Below are 6,871 nucleotides of genomic sequence, written 5' to 3'. Positions count from 1 at the left end.
CTGGCAGCGCCGCAGGAGGGGCGCGTGCGCCCGGAGGTGGGGCGAGCAGGGGAGGGGGCGGGAACCCGACCATCCAAGGGGAAGGGGAGACCTTCCAAGAGCAAAAAAAAAAAAAACACAAAACAAAACAAAAACAAAAAAACAAAAAAATAAAAAAAACAAAAAAAACGAAAAAAAAACAAAAAAAGAGAAAAACATAACAAGTAAATTTGAAAAAAAAAAGAACAAAATATAAGAGGAACACAGAAGCAAAACGACAGGAAATGTGAAAAAATATTAACCGAGGGAAAGAAAAACAAACTTTAAAAAAAAAAAGCGAGAGAGGATAAAAAATTTAAAATAGAAAATAAATCTAAAAGAAAATGCATGATTTCCCATGTACCATTATTTTAACATTTAATAAAAACCAATTTAAACGAAAAAATAAAAGGGAACCAAGATAACATTAAAGCAAAAAAATGAGAAGGAGCGGAAAGGAAGGGGGATGTTCTCTGCATTTATCAGGGGTTTATGTTACTTTTTGTTTTAATGCGGGAGAGTTAACTTTTCTGTTCTCTTTAACCCCAAGCGGGCTCTGCCTCCCTGGGCGAGTGGGGGGGTGGAGACTCAGGGGCCCCAGGGCCGGGTGAGCCCCTCGGTCACTGCCAGGTCCCTGGAGCCTCTGGATGGTTGCCCCAGGAACGCTGGGCAAGCTCCGAGGCTCGCGAGGCTTGCGAGCCGGCTCCACCCAGCATCGATGGGGCAACTGTAGGCCTCCAGGTGACCCTAGAGTCCTTGGTCCCTCCTGTCCGAAAGGTGCCTGGAGGGGGGTGCACTTGGGGCTTGCGTAGCGCCCAAGTTCCCAGTCCTTAATGGTCCTTAACCCACTGTGATGACTTCCTAGGCCTTGAGGGAGGGGAAGGAGAGGGGATGGCTGCCTTTGGCTTGCAAGATGCCCGGAAACCCTGGAATCCTCAGGGTGAGCTTTTGGGGTCACCACCCCAAGCTCCTGTCCCTAGGAGCGGGAGATGCTCACCCCCCGGGGGGTTATAAAGCAGCTCTCCCTCCTCACCTCTCACCTCAGGGCCACTTGATGACCCTGGGGCGATGGTGGACCCCCAGACTCATAGGCCCCCTGCCCCCTGGGAAGGGGGGCTCATTGACCCTTTGGGGGTCCTTGGACTCACTGAAGCCCCCCCTCCCGGGGGCCCAGCGAGTCCAACAACGACACTGCAAAAAGGTTTCTTTTTACAAAAGAAAAAGGAAAAACAAGTGGTGATTTTTTTTTAATAAAAAAACCACAGACTATAAATAAATGTAAATATATAATAAGTGGATTTACTTGCAAGAAAATCAGACAGTATTTTTCTTTTAATTCTTTTCCAGCTTTAAACTGTGAAAACAAAACAATGGGGTGGGGTGGGGGACTTAAAATTTAGCAGGGAACTTGTAAAGAGAAAACAGAAAACAAATATACAAATCCATTAAAAAACAAAACCAAACCAAACTGCTGCAAGATATAAGGGCTGGGCTCAGGGGGAGGGAGAGGAGGAGGGCCCTGGGGGGAGAGACAGGGTGGGAGGGTTCTGTGAGGAAAGATCTCTTCCTTATACCAGGAAGGTGCTGCTAATGTGGGAGAGAGAGAGAATCACGATGGAGAACCCGGTCTACACGAAGGAGATCGAATACCCACTCACACACACTCACATACGCACACGTACACACTCCTCCGGGCCCTGTGCTCCAATCACACGCTGGGATACACTCTCAGCCTAAACCCTTTCCTTCCCATACATAGCCAGAGGCAGGGTTCAGAGAACACGGACTCATGCCCTCCAAAGCCATTGACAACAACCACACACACACACACACACACACACACACACACACACACACTCACATGCATGGAAAGGGCCCCAGTCTAAAATCTAGCTCTGGCTTTTGGAATCCCTTGCTGCGATGGCCTCTCTGGGCCTCAGTTTTCCCCTATGTAAGCATAAGGATTGACCTACATGAGTTTCAAAGGCCCATTCTTATTCTTGGTGTCGATGACTTTTAAGACGTGCCACCTGCCCAGAGGAAGATGCCAGGGATGACCAAAATAGCTGCCATCCAGCCCCCAGACATTGAGAACATTCCCAAATCATCAGTCAGCCTCTCAGACACACACACACACACACACACACACACACACACACACCCCATATGCCTCCTCACTGTGCTCCCAAGCCCCTGCCCCCACATCCAATGTCAGAGCAAAAATACACACATGTGAGCAAACATATCCTGCCATTCAGACAGAGAGGGAGAAGGCACCAGAGGTCCCTAAAGTCACTCTTCATTTGGTGTCCCCTTTCTTTAGTGCCATAACCCAGTCACAGAGAGTGAAGGGGGCTTCTCTGAGAGAAGAGATTAACAACCACCAGGCCTTCCCCACTGCCTTTGGGGGTCAGAGAAAAAGAGGATCCTCTGAGGTTTGCTGGGAGGGGTTAAGGTTGAGGGGACGGAGGGCATCGCAGGTTGAGGACCAACCCCCCAAATTAAGCTGACACCATGGGCTAAAGTCTGGGGCGTCCCGTTTTGCTCCTCCACCTTCTTCCCAGACCATCAAAGGCCAGTTCCGACTAACGGAAACCCAACAGCTTTCTCAAGTGTGGATTTCAGCCCAGCCTGCCAGCCACTCTGCTCAAAGTGGGGGGCCCCTGCTGGCCCCCGCTTGGTTTGCTTCGCACTGACCTGGCCTGAAGTTCCTAAAGTTGAGCTCTGGAGAGTTGCGGGGAGTAGGAAAGGAAAGCCCTTTTTTCAAATCAGCTGCAGCTGGAACCCTAAACAGCCTGAGCCACAGGGCAGAACATCTGCAGGTCCCCGAGCGCACAGAAGGCCACGCCCCCCCGGGGGCAGAGCCAAGGCGGCCAAGGCTAGCGCGGTGGCAACACAGCCCTTCTCGGTCTGGGCAGAAATCGCAGTCTCTCTCCCTCCCTCACCCCACCAGCTTCCAAACCTGAAAAAGATGAAGGACTAGAGAGAAGGAGAGGCCCCAGGAAAACAGCAGACAAACGGGTGCTGTCGGAAGAGGAAAATTGGCCCCAGTTCTCTGGGTTTTGGCAGAGTGTTTGTGGGGTAGCAACTGGCGCTTCTTTCCAGGCTGGGGCCTGGGGCCTGGGTCGCTTGGAGAAGGCCATCTGGGTGCAGGGTGAAGCCAGCACTGCGGAGAAAGGGCTAGGGGGCCCGAAGGGAGGGAGCGGGGAGGGGGGCTGTCAAGGGCACTGCTCGCCAGGGCAGCTGATTGCTCATGCCCAGCTCAAACCAGTTCAAGAAACCAACCTCCGATTTATTTTCTTGGTGGGTCCTTTTTTTTTTTTTTCAGACTGTTAACAGAAAAAAAAAAATTTTAAAAAGCAGAAAACTTAAAAAAGAAAAAAAAAAAGAAAAAAATCCTGGTACATGAAATAAAGATTTTTTTTATAGCTTGGTCCTCACGTCAGTGGATTTCTTTAATTGCTTTCCCAACTAAACAATCCTGAAGCTGTGCAGTCTCAGAGCTGGGGGATGGGAGGCTTAGAAGCCATGCAGTAGAATGTCCCCACTCCACAGGTCATGAGTCTCTTTGTAAGTATCCTTTAGGGATACTTGCACACCTCTGGCAACAGGGAGCTCATCCCCTCCATAGGCAGCCTAGCCTGGGCTGGGCAGCGTTCATTGGTCAAAGTCTCCTCTGCAAGATGAATTTCAATCCACTTCTTCCTTTGAATCCAGCAACAATGAACAAGTGCCTTCCCTTTCGAACACAATCGTCCTTTTGGATATTTGAAGATGGCAAGCATGATGTCCTTGAGTTCTTTGTTTTAGAACAAACCAGCCCCACTCAACATCCCAGTGACACTCCAGGGTTTCAATTTTTTTCCAGGAAGGTGTACAGCCTGGAATGAACGTGACCCTGCAGGTGAACTCAGAGGGCTCCCTGCATGGAACTGCTCCTCCGAGGGGACTGTGGATTGGGAGGCAAATGAGAAGGGTCTAGCAGGAAGCGCTGGGTCTCTCCTAACAGGAGAGACAAAATGGGGAGTGTCCTAGTCTGCTCAGGCTGCTATCACAAGGCCTAGACTGGGAAGTTTAAACAACAGACATTTACTTCTCCAGGTTCTGGAGGCTGGGAGGTCCAAGATCTAGGTGCCGGCAGATTCTCTTCCCAGTAAGAACCCTCTTGCTGGCTTGCAAATGGTCACCTTCTCTCTGTGTGCTTACAGGGCACCAAGCTCTGGTCTCTCTTTCTCTTCCTATAAGATCACCAATCCCATTGGGGCGCCTGGGTGGCTCAGTCGGTTGAGCGTCCGACTTTGGCTCAGGTCATGATCTCGCGGTCCATGAGTTTGAGCCCCGAGCTCCGCGTCAGGCTCTGTGCTGACAGCTCAGAGCCTGGAGCCTGTTTCAGATTCTGTGTCTCCTTCTCTCTCTGACCCTCCCGCATTCATGCTCTGCCTCTCTCTATCTCAAAAATAAATGAACGTTAAAAAAAAATTTTTTTTAAAGATCACTAATCCCATCATGGAAGCCCCGCCCTCCTGACCTCATCTAACCCATTATCTCCTAAAGACCCCCACCTCCAAATAGCCTCACACTGGAGGTTAGGGCTTCAATACATGTATTTCAGGAGGCCACAAACATTCAGCCCATAACAAGATGCCAACAGGAGAATCTGACCCTTGGCATTGGAGAAAGGCCCCATTTGCAGGCAGCTAAAGAGCCAGCCTGCCGATGTCCAGCCCTGGTCTGGTCAAACTGCCAACATCAGCTATTTGAAAGAGCACTGTAAACACCTCTTAAAATCCATTAAACACATTTCATTTAGTTCCTTTGAACTTTGAGAAAACCTGTCATACTGAATAGGAGGGGAGGAAAGAAGGTCTTCCAAAATCAAATCAAGATTTAAAAAGCAAACAAAAAGGAACTCATCCGTTGGCAAGCTGTAAACCGCTTCCTTCCTCCTCTTTTTTGCTTTTTATTTTGCTCCTCTTTTTATTGCTTCTCTGGGCCCCCTTGCCCATCACCACCTTGCTGAATTTATTATCCTTAACGAGGAAGGTCAGGTACAAACTCACAACCAAATGGGTGACAAACAGGAAAAGGGAAAGCTAACCAAAGCTTGTTTAAAATGAAAACATTATAACACACTGTTCTGAAAAGAGAAAAGAGCTTCATTCTGTCCTACTGATATCCAACATTGCAGACCAAAAAAACAAACAAAACGAACAAACAAACAAACAAAACCCCACGGAAATCTCATTCATTACAATAGCTGGGATTCACTGGCCTGGTTATTTGAATATTTTCATTTGGAAAGCCAGAAGAGTCACCTATATGTGATCTTCGACACAGCCATGATAATACACAGGGATGGGAACTGGGGAGGATCCCAGATGTCACGATGTCCCAGATGCCACGACCCCAGTCCTGACATAGATCAAGGATTCTTCATGAGCTCTGGAAGGCAGGGTCCCTGGGAGGGGAGACAGTGCATAAGACGTGGGGAGGAAGCATAGTCATTGTACAGGTCTCCTTGGGGTCCAAGAGAAAGGAGATGTACACAAAGGAGACCCAAGTGACCCAGACCTAAGAGAATCCCATCCCCACACCACGAGGCCCCAGAAAACTCCACTCTGGAATTGGCCCACATTCAGAACTCCCTGCTCCATTCAGCTCAGGTCCCGTCAGGCCACGCCACCAAGCCACCCCCTCCCCAAACATCTCTTCCCCCAAGATCACCCCTAACATCTGCAAGCCCCAGGGTAGGAGTAGATACAGAGCCCCCAAAGCATAAACTTGAATATTTAAAGGCTACAAATCAAACAAAGTTTAAAATATGTTCCATCCTTCCATCCTGACAAACATCTCTTCGTGGTGACCTAAAATACTAGATTGGAATTTGGAATTCTCAGCCTGGTCTGGATGCTATACCCAAAAGTGGCAAGGGGCAAACCCAGCCTGGCTCCTAGCCCAAGCCTGGCCCCCTTCCCTTCCCACCTCCAGCTCTGTTCAGCACAAAGCGGGTGTCCATCCCAGCCTGCACGCCTGAGTTCCAGCTACAGACACCCAAACAACAACTCCTTGACCATCCCTCACACCAACCCAACCTCAAGACAGATGGCAGCCAACCCTGGAGGTTGGCTTAGGATCCTTTGGGCAGAAGTTCTTGAGTAGCAGGCCCCAGAGAGAGAGTTCTGAGAGAGGGGTGTGGGCTCAGGGTAAGCACATGCCCTTGGATTATGGACTCTTCCCCCTACGGAGGGGGGCATGGCCTAGAGGGCCACAGCTAGCTTCCCCGAAGCCCAATGCCCAAAACAGGGCCCCTCTTGCCCAAGTCTGAGGTCAGCACAGACTCTCTCTGGCTTTTCAATGTAGATTTCAAATCCTCAGGTCCAGCCCTCAAGGCAAGAGGTCCCAGAGCTCAGAAGACCTATCCTTTCGTGCAAAAGGGCACTGCTGAAGCCCAGAGAGGGCAAGAAACGTGTCCACACCTGCGCAGGGAACTCGCTTCACGCAGGCTCCAGGCCCTGGTCTCCTAGCCTCCGCAGTCCCCCGCCACCCCTCCCTTCTCCATTCGCGCTCCAGGCTTAGAGTGCTGACCTCACCAAACTCTGAGGGCAATGGAGGCAGGGGAGGGAAGGCTGCTGTCTCAGGAGACCTGACTAACCAGGAGGGTCAGTTTGGACTGGCTTCCAGGCCAATCGTAGAGAGAGCTGGCTGGGTGCCAACGACCACTGGCTCCCCTGGTGCACGGGCTCTGGAAAGAGGCCTCTCTGGGCCACATGTGGAGACTTCTCTCAGGCCCGAGGAACTTTGCCGGCTGCCTTCCCAGCCACAGGCTGGCACAGACGGACAGCCAGCAGCCAGT

The sequence above is a fragment of the Prionailurus bengalensis genome, chromosome B4, assembly GCF_016509475.1.
Source record: "Prionailurus bengalensis isolate Pbe53 chromosome B4, Fcat_Pben_1.1_paternal_pri, whole genome shotgun sequence".
Taxonomy (NCBI): Eukaryota; Metazoa; Chordata; class Mammalia; order Carnivora; family Felidae; genus Prionailurus; species Prionailurus bengalensis.
The sequence above is the reverse complement of the archived record's forward strand: the minus strand, read 5'-3'. Positions refer to the sequence as shown.